Source organism: Girardinichthys multiradiatus, chromosome 21 (genome assembly GCF_021462225.1).
Source record: "Girardinichthys multiradiatus isolate DD_20200921_A chromosome 21, DD_fGirMul_XY1, whole genome shotgun sequence".
Classification (NCBI taxonomy): Eukaryota; Metazoa; Chordata; class Actinopteri; order Cyprinodontiformes; family Goodeidae; genus Girardinichthys; species Girardinichthys multiradiatus.
In genome coordinates, this window is record NC_061813.1 from 12,434,486 (window position 1) to 12,451,732 (window position 17,247).

General features: G+C 40.4%; 1 protein-coding gene across 1 annotated transcript in view; it reads left to right on the plus strand.

Moving 5' to 3' along the window:
- adarb2 (adenosine deaminase RNA specific B2 (inactive)) overlaps window positions 1-17,247 on the plus strand; it is a 282,592-nt gene that overhangs the window by 26,493 nt on the left and 238,852 nt on the right. The gene's annotated exons all lie outside the window — the stretch shown is intronic.

Sequence of the window (17,247 nt, forward strand, 5' to 3'; positions counted from 1 at the left end):
TTCGTAACTCCAGGCCCACTTGTCACCTCAGAAATCACACACCCATAGCCAGAATGTGTCTTAGTTCTGGCTTTAGGTATTTTGTGAAAGGGACTAAGGTGTAAATTTGTGTTATTGGACATCAGCATATTTTACTTTTGTATTAAACCCCAAAGCCATAGTCAATACAATGTTCTCTTCTTTAGTTCCTCTTCTACTTAAAGGACAATTTTCATGACAGCGACTCAACTGGCTTTAATGAATCCTAACTCAATTGCCATGTAGTAAGCCATTCTGCTTTTGTTTCAAGAGTCCCCTAATTTGGCTCAAATCAAACTGTGTGAGGCAAGATATGAGTATCCCAAAAGGATCTCTAGATTCTGGTTTGGATTCAGTGCTTTGTTGAAGGCCATTACATCTTTTTGTCTTTTAATCTCAACCAGGATAATTGGAAAGCTAACGTCCCGGGAAGCTCAGTCACTGTCTCAAAATCTCCATAGATTTTTTTTTTTTATGAACACATATTTTGTTCCTCCTTTGGGTAACTAGGGGTCCTGTCTCCATATCAGGCCTTGTGTAAAGACAGTAAAGACCGAATGGTCTACTGGGAGACAGGAGGAAAGTGGAGCAAAGTGAGGTCAGACTTTGAGGTGTCAGGAGTGAGACCAGGAGAATGATGGGAAATGGAGGTGATTTCCAGGGAATCCTGTGCCTCCGTCTTCACTTGTCACAAGTAAAAAGAGGTTAAGTGAGCACATGTGCATTTAGAAAATGTATGCGTTCACGCTGCCTGTCCTCTCGCCCCCAACTTGTAACTCAGTGGCAGGTATCACACCTGAGGGTGAATGCTAGAAACTATCTAGGGCAGGTACAAGAGGTGGTAGAAAGGGGTTAGATGATTGAGCAAAGAGAGAGAAAAAGGGTTAAACATCAGGTTGACAAGATCTCCCAGTTTAGAGTCAGTTTGATGGATGATTCAAGGAACAATAGAGGAGGAACTAAAAGCAAGCAGGCTTGTCAAGTACAGGAGTAGAGCACTAATGGGTGAACACAGACAAGCAATAAACCAACAGAGGTAGCTTGCTTTTGACATGTCACGTCACCCACCCTCCCCCCCCACCCCTCGGCGTCACAAACGCATCAGTCACAAGAGATGGTAAGAACGGCTGCAGCCTGTGTACTTCTCAAGGTCCATTGAGTGCAATTACACAGAACAATAGAGCCAGCATGGGTGCTAGCTGACTGTGCTAAACACTGCTCTTCCCAGCAAGAGAGGAGGTTGAGTGACTACGCCGGATCGAGATATGAAGCCTCTACAGACTACCTTGTTTCCCTTCCGCCGCTGAAGCCAGGAAACAAGGCGGAGATGGCGGAATTAAGTTTGGCTGATTGGAAGCCAATTGCTGGTTTCAGCAGAACATCAGATGAGTGAGGAGGATGAGGCGGCAGTGGTGTCACAGAGATGTCAGTGATTATTAGAGGGTTGGGAGGGCATTGGAGGGAGAGGACTAAAGAGTGTCCTCTCTGGGTCTCAGCTTGAACACAACAGACTCAAGCTCCCCCACACGCAATGGCTGCTGGCTGGACCTCAGGACAGGCCGTCATGTTCTAAACATCAATTATCAGTGCTGCAACAGTTCGTCAGGAATTAACACTAAGCTGCAGCTGTAACGGCTGATCTAATGAAGGCATTAACCACTTTCTCCAGTACTTTTTACTGTCGTCAGCCATCTGTAATGTCTTTTAGATTTGTCTCACACAGTTTCTTAGGGTGTTGTATCATCTGGTGCCTCAAACACAAAAATGATCAGCATATTCATATATCCTGGTGGAGCAAGACTCAACAGCATTGCTTCCCTTGCCTTTTCACATTACAGACATAAAATAAGTTGTATGCTGCCAATAAGTATTTTAGTTTAGAGGCTTGAAAAGGTAAATTCAACAATTTCTTTGTAAGAATAAAACAAGGCTGAAAATGTCACTGCCTTCTTTTCCATCCTGTCAATCATCTCCTGTCTCTTGATATTTACCATGTGACAGGATAAATGGGTTAGCAGCTTGGAGCATTTGCCCTTCTGTCATACTAACAAATCTCAACTAGAAAAGGTCCTTTCCTTGAAGTTTCATTCATATTCTGCTGTTTGGTTTGCTTGATTTACATCCTGAGGTGACATACAGTTTTAGTCAGAAGTTTACATACACTAATCATCAACATGAATGTCATAATGATATTGGGCTTTGAAAGATGTATTTGAACAGTTTTTTTATTCAGTGTGCAATAATTATACAACAAACAACTTTAGTGATTTTTATAATCAGAACTGGGTGCACACATTTGGATTTATTGTAGATCTTCTTTAATCCACACAAGATCAGAATTACACATACATCCTTAAATACATACATACAGACCCCCTAATTAATACATGTCAATTAGCATATTCCACATCTACCACACACTTTTTGTAGCTATCAACAAGCCTCTTTGTAATTCTGGGTGGGTATTTCACCACTCTTCTTCGTAGAATTGGTAGAGTTCATTTAAATTGGATGATTTCCTGACTTGAGCTGAGCTTTTAAGCATAGTCAATTCATTGTCAGTAGAATTGAGGTTAGGGTCATTCCACAAGGGAATGTCAGCCAATTGTACCAATGATGTCAGTTTTGATTCTTCTATTGGATCACACACTTGACATTGTCCCAATGAAAAATGTATGGTCTATGCTTAAAAGCTGGGTCGATGCCAGGAATTGTACCTGTTTAATTTAACTCTACAATTTCTGCTAATATGGCATTCATGCTCAAAAGTTTATACACTTCTGGCAATCAGAATATGCAAAATAATCTGAATCAACTTTGTTGGCCAAGATTGTGTGCACAAACAAGGAATTTACCTTCGGTTTCAAGTGCTCACAGCGTATAGACATTAAGTATATATATAGAATCTTTAGAGGAAATAAAACAAAGGATAAAATGAACAATATGAACATGTGCTTATACAGCCATTTTGTTACATAAAGAAAAGAAAAAAAAGAATGACAGGTTGTAGCAATACAAATATGCTTATTTAGTTTCACAACAGAGTAGCTAGCCACTTAGGCTATAAGGTGTTCATTGTGTTCATCTGAGATACCATCTGGGGAAAGAAACTGTCTCTGTGGCAGCTGCGTTTCGCAAATAACGCTCTATAGCCTGGACCTGAAGATAAAAATCTACAGTTTGTGTCAAGGACGTGTGGGGTCTGCAGAGATGTTGGCTGCCCTTTTCCTGACCCTAGACCGGTATAAGTCATGGACTGAGGGAAGTTCCCTCTAAGTTCTAAGTTCCCCCTGAGCATTACCTAATCAGTTTAGAGCTTTCAAAAATAAACCTGGCATTGCTGAAACAAAGTCAGGACAGAGTAGAATTCAGGGTGGATAATAGAGCACTACATGCAAGATGTGTTGAACATCTTCCTTTCTAATGGTCAAAACTCAATGGTGGGCAAAGCCTTATCAGTTTTGTTCTATTTGTAAGCATCAAAGCAATAAAAGACACTGTCTTGGCTGAAGTTCAGTGCTCTGTTATGACTTGCTGTGACCCATCTAATATATGCGTAGAAAGAAAAGATGTAGGCACCCTGGCTGTCCCGATTTGTTTATGCCTTAAATAATCAGACTGTCTGTTATCACTACATCACCAGCCCCCAACCCCCCTAGGAAATCACATAGAGAGCAGGAAGTGTTTAAAGGTTGATTTATTTACATTAACAATGCATACTGATACAGATAGAGTATTTTGTCCCTCTTCTGCTTTCATTTCGTGTGCATGCATACTTGTCATCAGGCAGCTTGAGGATACATATCCAAATGTAACAAACTGAGCAATACCATTGTTAATCATGGAGGCAGTGTACTATATAGCTCACATCAGCACAAAAGGAACGAAGAAGACAACAATAAAACTAATTACAATACGCTCTTGCAAGCTAGGCCCTTGCAGGCTTCCTGCTTGGGCCTAATGATAGAACTTCTCCATACACATGCTGAGATGCCATGTTTGCTATTGTCTGAAGCTTTTCTCTGACTTCGGGAGGTATCTCAGAGCTGCCCTCTAGTGGCTAAATTGCCTAACAACCAGGCCAACTTAATAATCGAATGGAAAACATGAGGGGAGAGGCACTTATTAACGTAAGAAACAAGTGGACCTATTGACGTGAATAAAGGTAGCATTAAGGGACTTTAAGTCCCAGTTCAAACAGGCTTTACATTACCATCTACTTGGTAGTCAAAATAACTAGAATTGTATTTCCAGTACTATGAACATCTCTTTACGTTCATTTGGCCTGACTGTGGTATGATCTTGACATTAACATGTGATGTTCTAAATCTAATTTTTAAGGATGTTGTACTTTGACCAAACCCTGTACTTTCCTTTAGGCACAATAAGGAATCCTGTATTCATTATAATTCCCAGCAGAGCATCACCATGCCCTTCATGCTCAGACCTGGCACTGTTACACCATTCCTTTGCTATCTAAGGAAGCTGTTATACTTGTAAACACCTTGCTGTTCATGCTACTTCCTAAAAAGAGGGTACATCTCCTGTTTGTAAAATCAGACAGTGCTGTCTGAAGCATATGCTGCTTTTTTTTTCTAACTTCAGCAAAGGAGTTTTGTACGCCTTGTAGCATGTCATACGCTAGCAGATCCCGGTGGCGTTCCCCTGATGCTGACAGAGCAATCAAATGTAAAATGGAGCACCAGAGCGAGGGAGCAGCGTTATAGAGCAGATGTTCGAAGGAATGTTGACTTTTTGTTTGGCCCTTATCTTTGATGCTGCCATCCTGCAGTAAAGTGAGTGACGGAAGAGGATAGAATAAAGGCGCAGGGGGGGGAGGAAAACATCAGGGAGGACAAAGGGAAAGCTCTGTTGCTGGTAGAACTCCGTGGAAGAAGTGTTGGCAGGCGGGGTGTGCAATGGCAGGAAAGTGGGACAACCACACAGCTGTGTTTTGGTGTCAGGGGACCCCCCGAGATTGGTGTCAAAGTATTTCATTGTCAGTAAGGAGAGAGGGAGAGAGAGACTTTGGCAGAAGTGATGAGTGGAGAGACTAAGGAGAAGGATCAGGATGCATCAAGGAAAAAAAAGATAATGAAAGGAAGGAGAAAGTGAGGCATTGAGCAGCTACTCTTGTATTAGCTGATGGTGTAAAAAAAGACTAGAAACAGGAAGTAGTGCGGGGAGTCAGGTAGGTAAACATCAGCAGCCAATTCTTCTCACATGGGAGCTGATCCTTGGTTCAATTGCTGGGTGACCTGGTGACTGTACCTGCCTTTGAAACTCCAGGAGGTGGAAATATTTCCTATGATTCAGCCGCCACTCTTTTTTAAGGCAGAGCTGACATCTGTAAGATCAGCTTGACAGTTCTGCTTGCCACCTCACAACAAACAGCCCTCCTGAGTTATATAATTCCGGCTGAGATCCGGAAGGATTTATGAGCAGCTATTATTTCACCTTTACGGCGTGATAAAGAGGGCGATAAATCTCTGTGGCCAAAGTCAGTGCAGGATTGGGCCCTTTTCCTGTTGGCTATTTCATGTTTATTTTGCTCTGAGCAATCCTGCATGGTAAAGCGTATGAGTAATGCAACGGGCATTGCTGAGGCAGTAGCCTTGGTCCCAGATGAGTTTTTATTATAAATAATGTTATTTCATAGACCTTCAAAACACTTTAAAGTCCATTTTACTGTGAGGTGTTTCAACACGTTTTTTGGGAAGATAAAGTCAACTGGTCACTCCTTTGCCAATTTTTACCCCCATCTCACACCTGAAGATTGTCATTTTGTGTTTTTCTACTTCCAAGTGGTGCTGGTCATTTTACAGTGGCTTGCGAAAGTATTCAGCACCCTTGAACTTTTAAACCTCTTGCAACATTTCAGGCTTCAAACATAAAGATATAAAATTCAAATTTTTTGTGAAGAATCAACAACTAATGGGACACAATCGTGAAGTGGAATGACATTTATTGGATGTGTCAAACATTTTTAACAAATAAAAAACTGAAAAGTGGGGCGTGATATAGTATTCGGCCCCTTTACTTTCAGTGCATCAAACTCACTCCAGAAGTTTAGTGAGGATCTCTGAATGATCCAATGTTGTCCCAAATGACTGATGATGATAAATAGAATCCACCTGTGTGTAATCAAGTCTCTGTATAAATGCACCTGCTTTGTGATAGTCTCAGGGTTCAGTTCAAAGCGCAGAGAGCATCATGAAGACCAAGGAACACACCAGGCAGGTCCGAGATACTGTTGTGGAGAAGTTTAAAGCCGGATTTGGATACAAAAAGATTTCTCACACTTTAAACATCCCAAGGAGCACTGTGCAAGAAATCATATTGAAATGGAAGGAGTATCAGACCACTGCAAATCTACCAAGACCCGGCTGTCCCTCTAAACTCTCATCTCGAAAAAGGAGAAGACTGATCAGAGATGCAGCCAAGAGGCCCCTGATCACTCTGGATGAACTGCAGAGATCTACAGCTGAGGTGAGAGAGTCTGTCCATAGGACAACAATCTGTCGTACACTGCACAAATCTGGCCTTTACGGAAGAGTGGCAAGAAGAAAGCCATTTCTCAAAGATATCCATAAAAAGTCTCATTTACAATTTGCCACAAGCCACCTGGGAGACACACCAAACATGTGGAAGAAGATGCTCTGGTCAGATGAAACCAAAATTGAACTGTTTGGCAACAATGCAAAACGATATGTTTGGTGTAAAAGCAGCACAGCTCATCACCCTGAACACACCATCCCCACTGTCAAACATGGTGGTGGCAGCATCTTGGTTGGGGCCTGCTTTTCGTCAGGAGGGATAGGGAAGATGGTCAAAATTGATGGGAAGATGGATGGGGCCAAATACAGGACCATTCTGGAAGAAAACCTGTTGGAGGCTGCAAGAGACCTGAGACTGGGACAGAGATTTATCTTCCAACAAGACAATGATCCAAAACATAAAGCCAAATCTACAAAGGAATGGTTCACAAATAAACGTATCCAGGTGTTGGAATGGCCATGTCAAAGTCCAGACCTGAATCCAATCGAGAATCTGTGGAAAGAGCTGAAGATTGCTGTTCACGAACGCTCTCCATCCAACCTCACTAAGCCCGAGCTGTTTTTCAAGGAAGAATGAGCAAGAATTTCAGTCTCTCAATGTGCAAAACTGATAGAGACATACCCCAAGCGACTTGCAGCTGTAATTGCAGCAAAGGGTGGCGCTACAAAGTATTAATGCAAGAGGGCCGAATAATATTGCACTTCCCACTTTTAAGTTTTTTATTTGTTAAACAAGTTTGACACATCCAATGAATTTCATTCCACTTCACGATTGTGTCCCACTTGTTGTTGATTCTTCACAAAAAATTTAAATTTTATATCTTTATGTTTGAAGCCTGAAATGTAACAAGAGGTTGAAACGTTCAAGGGGGCCGAATACTTTCGCATGGCACTGTATTCCTGTTCTTGGAATGCCTTGGAAACCCCCAGAACTAGCTTGGGGGGGATCCTCTTTATGGATGGATGGATGGATGGATGGATAGATGGATGGATGGATATGAAACATTCCGTGGACACTACAAATTAATGTATGATCAGTATGGAAGGTCTTGTTGAAGATGGTGCCATTTCACACCCACAAAAGACATGCATAGAACAACTATTCAGTACCGACCAAAAGTTTGGACACACCTTCTCATTCAAAGAGTTGTCTTTATTTTCATGACTATGAATATTGTAGCTTCACACTGAATGCATCAAAACTATGAATTAACACATGTGGAATTATATACTGAACAAAAAAGTGTGAAACAACTGAAAATATGTCTTATATTCTAGGTTCTTCAAAGTAGCCACCATTTGCTTTGATTACTGCTCCGCACACTCTTGGCATTCTGTTGATGAGCTTCAAGAGGTAGTCACCTGAAATGGTTTTCACTTCACAGGTGTGCCCTGTCAGGTTTAATAAGTGGGATTTCAAGCCTTATAAATGGGGTTGGGAACATCAGTTGTGTTGTGCAGGAGGTTGATACAGTACACAGCCAATAGTCCTACTGAATAGACTGTTAGAATTTGTATTATAGCAAGAAAAAAGCAGCCAAGTAAAGAAAAACAAGTGGCCATCATTACTTTAAGAAATGAAGGTCAGTCAGTCTGAACAATTGGAAAAACTTTGAAAGTGTCCCCAAGTGCAGTTGCAAAAACCATCAAGCGCTACAAAGAAACTGGCTCACATAAGCACCGCCCCAGGAAAGGAAGACCAAGAGTCACCTCTGCTGCGGACGATAAGTTCATCCGAGTCACCAGCCTCAGAAATCACAGGTTAACAGCAGCTCAGATTAGAGAACAGGTCAATGCCACACAGAGTTCTAGCAGCAGACACATCTCTAGAACACCTGTTAAGAGGAGACTGTGTGAATCAGGCCTTCATGGTAAAATAGCTGCTAGGAAATCACTGCTGAGGACAGGCAACAAGCAGAATAGACTTGTTTGGGCTGAAGAACACAAGGAATGGACATTAGACCAGTGGAAATCTGGGCTTTGGTCTGATGAGTCCAAGTTTGAGATCTTTGGTTTATACCACCGTGTCTTTGTGTGGCGCAGAAGAGGTGAACAGATGGACTCTACATGCCTGGTTCCCACCGTGAAGCATGGAGGAGGAGGTGTGATGGTGTGGGTGTGCTTTGCTGGTGACAATGTTGGGGATTTATTCAAAATTGAAGGCATACTGAACCAGCATGGCTAGCACAGTATCTTGTAGCGGCATGCTATTCCATCCGGTTTACGTTTAGTTGGACCATCATTTATTTTTCAACAGGACAATGACCCCAAACACACCTCCAGGCTGTTTAAGGGCTATTTGACCAAGAAGGAGAGTGATGGGGTGCTGCGCCAGATGACCTGGCCTCCACAGTCACCGGACCTGAACCCAATCGAGATGGTTTTGGGTGAGCTGGACCGCAGAGTGAAGGCAAAAGGGCCAGCAACTGCTAAGCATCTCTGGGAACTCCTTCAAGACTGTCGGAAAACCATTTCAGGTGACTACCTCTTGAAGCTCATCAACAGAATACCAAGAGTGAGCGGAGCAGTAATCAAAGCAAAAGGTGGCTACTTTGAAGAACCTAGAATATAAGAGATATTTTCTGTTGTTTCACACTTTTTTGTTCAGTATATAATTCCACATGTGTTAATTCATAGTTTTGATGCCTTCAGTGTGAAGCTACAATATTCATAGTCATGAAAATAAAGAAAACTCTTTGAATGAGAAGGTGTGTCCAAACTTTTGGTCTGTACTGTAAGTTCAAAGGTGAACAAAATGAAATTATGACATATTGAAACTGACTAACACTTGTACCTTTACATAACCATTAAGCAAATGTTTGAAAACGATGATGTCACACATACAAACCTAACCTTCGGCACCCAAGAACATCAGGCGTAAAAACAGCTAGCTTTTATGTTCCACGCTGGATTCTTTGTTTTGGGTTTATTTCAATGACTTAGTTACAAATACAGGCCTGGCATATTAAGTAAAACAATGATGTGTTTATGAGGAAATTCTTAGAAAAAAATATATTATGATCATTTCAGAAAAAGTATTTTTTTTAGGCCTTAGTACGTAGCTATGAATCTATTGTAATTTGAAGGCCAAAACAGAGGGCTAACATTCTCTTATACAAGAATAAAAGGAAATAGTACACCTGGAAAACATGGTTAACCATTTCTTGAAAATCTCACCTTTCCAGACCAAAATGCAATCCATAGTCAGAAAAATCATCCACTAAAGATCATTGCCTTATCACTCAAATGTCCACCAAAGGTGCAGATAGAGTGAGAAAATGCCAGGCATTGTTGGCATGGTTGCTTGCTCCAGCTCTTGTATTGTGGAAAAGAAGCTTGAAGATAGTTGGACAGAATGAATGATGCCCAGCCCTACTCACACCGCCAGCCTCTGCTCACATGGATGTTTAGGAAGGCAAAGGTGAGGACAGATAAACTACACCCAAGAGGGAGTGGAAAGAACCTCTTCATATCTCATCCCTGGATGCTTCATCTTAAATCATCACTCTTCTTTAGGACCCTACAGCAGGATTACCTGCAAAGGGCTTTTACAGTTCAGTGTAGATGTTTAGTACCTTAAGGGAAAAGGCTGGGTAGAAAACAAAATAACAATAGAAGGTCCTCCTACACATTTTTTTTCTAGGTTTCTACACTCTACACTGCCAGTAAACAGTGCATAAAAGGCGGGCTGCAATTTTAAATGCAGCTTTATTTTCTGCTGTTTATTTAGGCCCAAAATGGGTCCTGATGACTCCATCAGGACCCACTTGCCAGCTAATGGTTTAATTAGGTCCATCTGGAGGAGGCTGGGAAGGGAAGCTTGTCTTACTCTCCAGTCATTCCTTTGGTAATTTGTCTTCCTCCGCACCCACTGACTGTAGCATTTATGGCATGTAGATGCGGCAAAGCATTCTGGTTGGGGGCCAGCCTTCTTTCTCCCGCTTAAAACTTCCTTTTACCTCTGTGCTAAACATGGGAATTTTTATACTTTATATATTTTGATCTATGGTCATACTGACACAAGGATTCTCCAGTCAGTGCCAGTATGATCTCTTGTGTAACCTAGAATAAATTTACTTTAAGCAATGGAGACCCCATATGAACTGAGACTATTTCTATAAAAATCATTGAATCTTTCTACCACTTTTGTCATGAGTCACAGATATTTAAATTTTGATTTTATTTTTTGTTGTTCATTATGTGCTATAGGTTTTGCCTTATTTCGTTAATTTCCCTGTGCTTATTATTGTTAGAAAAGTATTACCTTATTAGTTAATTTTTTTGTGTTTAGTTTCTTAGTTTATTCTTGTTCTGTTCTTAGCAGTTTAGGATTTATATCTCTTAGATCTATTAGACTTTTGCCCTTGATTTAGTAGTTTCCTTATGTCTTACTTCAGTTCCATTCATGTTAAGTAGTCTCCCTCTCTTAGCCTCCCTGCTTTCCTTCTGCCTCAGCTGCTCCACAGTATCCCCTGATTAACACACACCTGCATTCTTTGTAATTTTCTACTTTTCCCTCTGTATATGTCTCACTGGTTTGCATTGCTCTTTGCTGGTTTCTTCTGTTGTCTCCGTTGAAGGCATTTTCTTCATTGCTCAGTTTCCCTGCCTGTACCTACTACCCCGGTCCTATGTCCCATTCCCTTCGTGTTAACATTGTAAATCTTGCTTATTTAATTATTAAAGACTTCATCTCTCTGCCTCTGGTTCAGCCGGCATTTGGGTCCTTCCAAAAACCCTGACATCTTTGGTCCAGCAATTGGGCAGCGATATTGATCTAACTTAATGTGGTTTAAGAGAACCCACATTTGCAGTCAAACACTAGATTAAATCCCAAACATATGTGCATCACTTTTAAACTCTCAGAACTGAAGCACTTAGAATTGTCATGTCCTGTATGACTGAGAATCTACACCAGTGAAATTCCCAACTTCTAATTAAAGCAATATAGGCTGATTTTGTAAGGAGAACTACAATCTTATTAAGTACATAACTGTTTCAGAGGAAGTCTGATTTAAACATAGGTTTGCTGAAGTAAATGGTCTTTTCAGTTTGCATGGTGAAGGTTTTTGGTTATTCGGGGCATTGTTAAACCCAGGTTATTCTGTTATCCAGTGGCAAGAAGATAACAAAAGGCCTTTTTACAATATGTTGCTGCAGTATGGCTGGAAAAATAACCCCATGGCATCTGCTGATGGTTTTGGCTTTGTGACTTTTGCATGTTCACTCTCTCTTTTGATACGACTTGTTGATAATTTGGCTTGCAACATTTCTTCAGTGCAGTTCTAGTGTATAGAGCATTCACCAAACCTAGAAAAAGCTGTGTTTCCATTGCCTTAACTTAATGCTTTGCTTTGACCGTCATAAATGTAATGGTTGGTGTTTTTTAGTTTTTCTTGGTGGGCATTCCCTCACACCAGCAACTGCCTGGGTAAATTGCACACAGTTCATTGAGAGCAAGTGAATGCCATTGCAAAAGATGAATAACAAATTGTTCGGAAGGAAATCTATTATTTGTTAGATCAACAAAATAATTTGCAAGGCAAATAAAACAGTTTTGCGAGTCATACACAAGAAAATTGGACATGATTAAAACAAGATTGCCTTCAAAAATTGTGGCTGCTTGGCTCACTTCGAATTCAAGTTACATAAACTGACTGTGAACCAACAACAGAGATCGGCAATTAAGATTAGTCAGGAATTTTGCTACTGATAATTTTAAAATGCATTGAAATAGGACCCTGGTCCCAAATTTGGGATTAAGCCTACAAATCTCCACTTGAAAGTGTTTTGTGAAATGAGTTACTGACATATTTAGAAAATGAATAGCTTAATAAATAGTAACAGTTAGCATATCTATACTGGTGATATACACCTCACTGTTCGAGGTTGTCTTGGCTTTACCTTTTGTAGGATAGTCTGGAATACTAATAATGGTTGTTTTTTTTTTTTTCAAATCTTTAGGATGGACCATCTTGGTCAAAGATTCTGGGTGAAAATGCCAGGTTAAAATGGCTCAATTGAACTAACTGCACTGAATGGAGAGCAGGCTCATTCCTTCTAAGTGACCCTAACTTTTTAATTGATATTTGTTGTGCACAGATGACCTAGTTGCAGAGCAGAGGCTGCAATTCGGGTTTTCTCATCTAACTATGAACACACTCCTAAACCTTGTGGAAGATGTTTACAGCTGGCAATGGCAGGTCCATCCACAAAATGGACTTTATAGATTAAGAATAGGATTTCTTCAAAGTTCATGTACATGTAAAAGTAGACAGACAAATACAATTGGCAATATAGTGTAGCTATGGGCTGGTTACAGGAATCATGGTACATCAAGGTTTGTTCTGCTAAACCATACAGTTGAAATTTATTTAACTGAAATGTGAGAAACAGATGTTGGAGTGACAAACATATTCCCTAGCTTCCTGAAGCATATTGAGAGTGCAGCACTTCCCCTCCCCCACCTGTTGCTGGACGCTGTCAGTCAGGTGGCTGAAAGACGGTAACCACACCCTTCCTTTTAAGGGGAACAAATTTGGAAAATGTTTGGAAATATTTATTTGGTCACAAAAAACATGGACAAACATGGCGCAGAAACTAAATGTACGCCACCTATTCAAAACGTTTGTATATCAATCGTATATCATACATTTTGGATCGAATTAGTGTGTAAATACCTTGACATATTACCTGGTTTCAAACAGGTTTTTCCTAATAGCTGACAGGTTCCCTTGATGCTTCAAACAGCTTGTGTTTTGTCTGACATAGTCGAGGATCAAAGGAGGAAAAACAATGTTAGGGCAAAGTCTGAGCCTTTGAAAGTTCAAATCACATCCTCTGTCTTTCCAGGCGGAAATAAATGACTCTGATTCCAGGTGCAAATAGGGCCAAGCATTTTTGCAATATCTTAACAAGGAAAGCCTTACTAATTTAATAACAGTGTCAGGCGTAATGAGACCAGCGGCCTATCCCCCTGAAAATCAATTTCCGTGCTTTTATAATTTTTTTCTTACAACTGAGCTGTGCCTATTCGTGTACCATCCTGTGGAGAAACTCATTTTTCATTGCAAATTTTCTGCTTTCTTAGAATTACATTTCAACCCACAATATGTGTCAAGGACCACAGTACCACTACCACTGCTGCCTTCTCCTCGCCTGGCCTGGAGAGAGGAGTTCAGGGAATTGATGAGACTCACAGGCAAAGCTGGAGGAATGTGAGAAGGAGGTTAGTTTTGGTGTTGGGGAAAATGTAAAATGGCAGTCATAGGGGAACGGTATCAGCTTCAATTATGACAGGCAGTGGAGCGCTGCTCAGAGGCAGATGAGCTGGAAGCCAACCGCTGTAGAGAAGTCAGAGGCTGATAGCAGATAATCCCTCGGAGGAACTGGGACAAACCAGTCACAGATGGAACCCTCCCACCGTGGTCAGGTGTTACTCTGTCTTCTGGCAGCATTACAACAGGAATATGTGGTCTGGATATGCACCAAATGATGAAGTAAAGGAAGTATGTTTCTTTCTATAAAATGTGAAGTCCTGTGTCTTGGTGAAACAGATTCCTAAAACAAAAAAAATATCTTCTTTGCAGCTCTACTAAATAATGATACATTATTTATTTTGAATGCCTCAACAGGCTTCCTGATAGTGAAATGCTTCTCTAACCTCAAAAACGTTAGTGGAGGAGATGGGTACAGCTTGAAGTTGTGGAACTTTAAACTTAAAACCCAGTGGGTGTTTTTTTTTTCACTAGCAACTCCACAACAACAACAACAACAAAGTACAGCTAGGTAGGGAAGTGCTGGATTTTCACTACTAGACTTCACAATATGAAGCTTTAAATAAGTGTACCTCCCTGTCAAATCCACAAGATATGTATTTGTGTCAGTGACATCACACAACATACAAGACCCAACAGCCAGGATGGACAGAAGGGAAGGTTTAAGGTGATCATCTGGCGTTATTTCATACTATGGCTGACAAGTGATTTTTTTTTTTTATATTCAGATATAGATTAAGCATATTGATATGCACCTATAAACGTTTTCCATGAAAACACAACTCAGATGAAGAAGAGAAAGATGTGAGAATATAAGCTTATAGGAGTTAAATCATAACTGCTTGAGATATAGCTTTACTGATGATTCCCCAGCAGTGAGAGATGCTACCATGGACGATGAGAAGAGCCCTTATCCACCAAAGACCCTGGGATTTAAAGCCTTAGGGTTTGTTTTACCCGTGTAAAAGGAATCCTGGGGATATCAATTCAATCAAATTCAATTCAAAGATACTTTATTGATCCCCGAGGGGAAATTAGAATTCCAGTACAACCCATCCAAACATACATCATGACACAAGACAAGGGGGGACGCATGTGTGCGCATTCTGTTTCCATTGTTTAGAAACCCAACAGCCATGGACCATTTATTTAAATCAGCCTAATGACGTAAGGGAAAGGTGAGAAGTAAACTGCAATATACCTTCAGTCCAGTAGAGGGCATTACTCCTTTACTCCCTTTAAAATACTTAGCTACTAAATATTTTGATGATGAGCAGCTTTAGAGTTATACAGTTTATTTATTCCTTCCATTATTCCTTAAGTTACACTGGATCCATAAGCAGGAAAAGTTGAGATTATCATTTTACATTAAATATTTTACCAACCTGCATCTGGCCATAGTTAGAAGTGCATGATTTATTTACAATAACTGTTAATCACTGATTAACACACTTGATTTTCTTCTATTATCATCAGTTAAACTCATATCAGATAACTACAGCACAAGCAAATAAATGTTTGTACTAATAAAACTCCTAAAGTCTGAGGATGATACCACTGTTAATGGTCTAATCCAAAACAATGACAAGTCCATATGTAGACAGGAAGTGGATTGGCTGGTCGGCTGCTGTTGTCAGAGCCTAACCAGCTCAAAACAGTGGAGATGACACTGCTTCCCCTTACCATCCTCAACAACACGTGTTTGCCGGAATCACTTCCAGTTCCTTAGAACCATGCTTTCTCAGGACCTGAAATGGACCTCGAACATAGACACTTGTTTGGAAGAAGGCCTAGTGGAGATTGTACTTCCTGTGGCAACTCAAGAAGTACAAACTTCCACTGGAGCTACTGGTCATCTGCTACACTGCCATTATTCAGTCTGTCCTGTGTTTATCTATCACTGTTGTTTGGCTCATTCACAAAACAGGACAGGTCCAAACTGCAACAAACAATTAGGCCTGCAAAGGGAATCATCAGGGCTGACATTCCCTCCAGGACTTGTAGAGGTCTAGGGTCAGATAAAGGGCAGCTAAAATCTCTGCAGACCCCACACATCCTGGACACAAACTGTTTAGAACTTTAACTTTGGGTCGGCGGATAACATGACTTGTTTTTACTTAATTTACCTTTGAGGAGCTCTGATTGCTTCCCCTACATTATATAATTCATTTATGTCATTCCACATAGGTGAACATTCCATATGAGGTATTTGTGGGTTTCAGGGTTGTTTTCTGCCATTTCTGTCCCTCCATGAAGCCTCTGCTTAAAACATTATTCTGGTTGTCTGTGTTTGGGCAGCGCTTGCTGAGCAGGGAAAAACATGTTTCAAATTTGCGCAGTCGTCAGTGGTAATGCACTATGTTACCACCTTCTGTCAGTGAAAATGAAGGATATCCAGGTCACAACTGACAGTCTGTCACCAAGAGAAGAACAGGAAGTGGATGCATCCGAATCTGCTTTGCCTGCCTTGCTGAGACATGTCTTTGCTGAGCTAAGAAATGAGTCCTTGATTCCATTAGCAAGAAGCAGGAAACTGCTTTTTACCTCTTTTGTTCCTATTGAACTAAAACCTCGTTGGGTCTTGAAGTAACAAGTTTTATCAGGAATAAATGAACAGGCTGCCTGTGGCCACAAAATAAAACTGTGTTAACTGTTTCATTTTCTCCAGAAACAAATCCCAACAGTCTGATACTAAACGTGCTAGAAAATGTTGTCTGCTTATAACACTTTGTGATAAGAACAGTTTCAACTCTTTGTCAAAAAGTTGTGCACCTGATAAAGAAAAAAACTGCTTTGGGTGGCCTTGAAATAATATTAGGGTGAGATAAAGGACTCAATGCTTATTCTTAGAATGGTGTGTTTATATTCTTGTTATGTTGCAGCACATGTAAATGCACATTCATAATAGTACGTCTAATAATGGCAGTAGTGTTTGGTTTTTTGCAACTACAACAGATGATAGGTATAATCATTAAAACAAATCTTGTTTTCAACAACAACACTTGGTCAAATGTCATTAATTGGAACTTAATTGATATTTCTAGCTTTTGTGTTTATTGACTGGCTATCATGTATGAGTACAGCAACTACAGGTCCTTCTCAAAAAATTAGCATATTGTGATAAAGTTCATTATTTTCCATAATGTCATGATGAAAATTTAACATTCATATATTTTAGATTCATTGCACACTAACTGAAATATTTCAGGTCTTTTATTGTCTTAATACAGATGATTTTGGCATACAACTCATGAAAACCCAAAATTCCTATCTCACAAAATTAGCATATCATTAAAAGGGTCTCTAAATGAGCTATGAACCTAATCATCTGAATCAACGTGTTAACTCTAAACACCTGCAAAAGATTCCTGAGGCCTTTAAAACTCCCAGCCTGG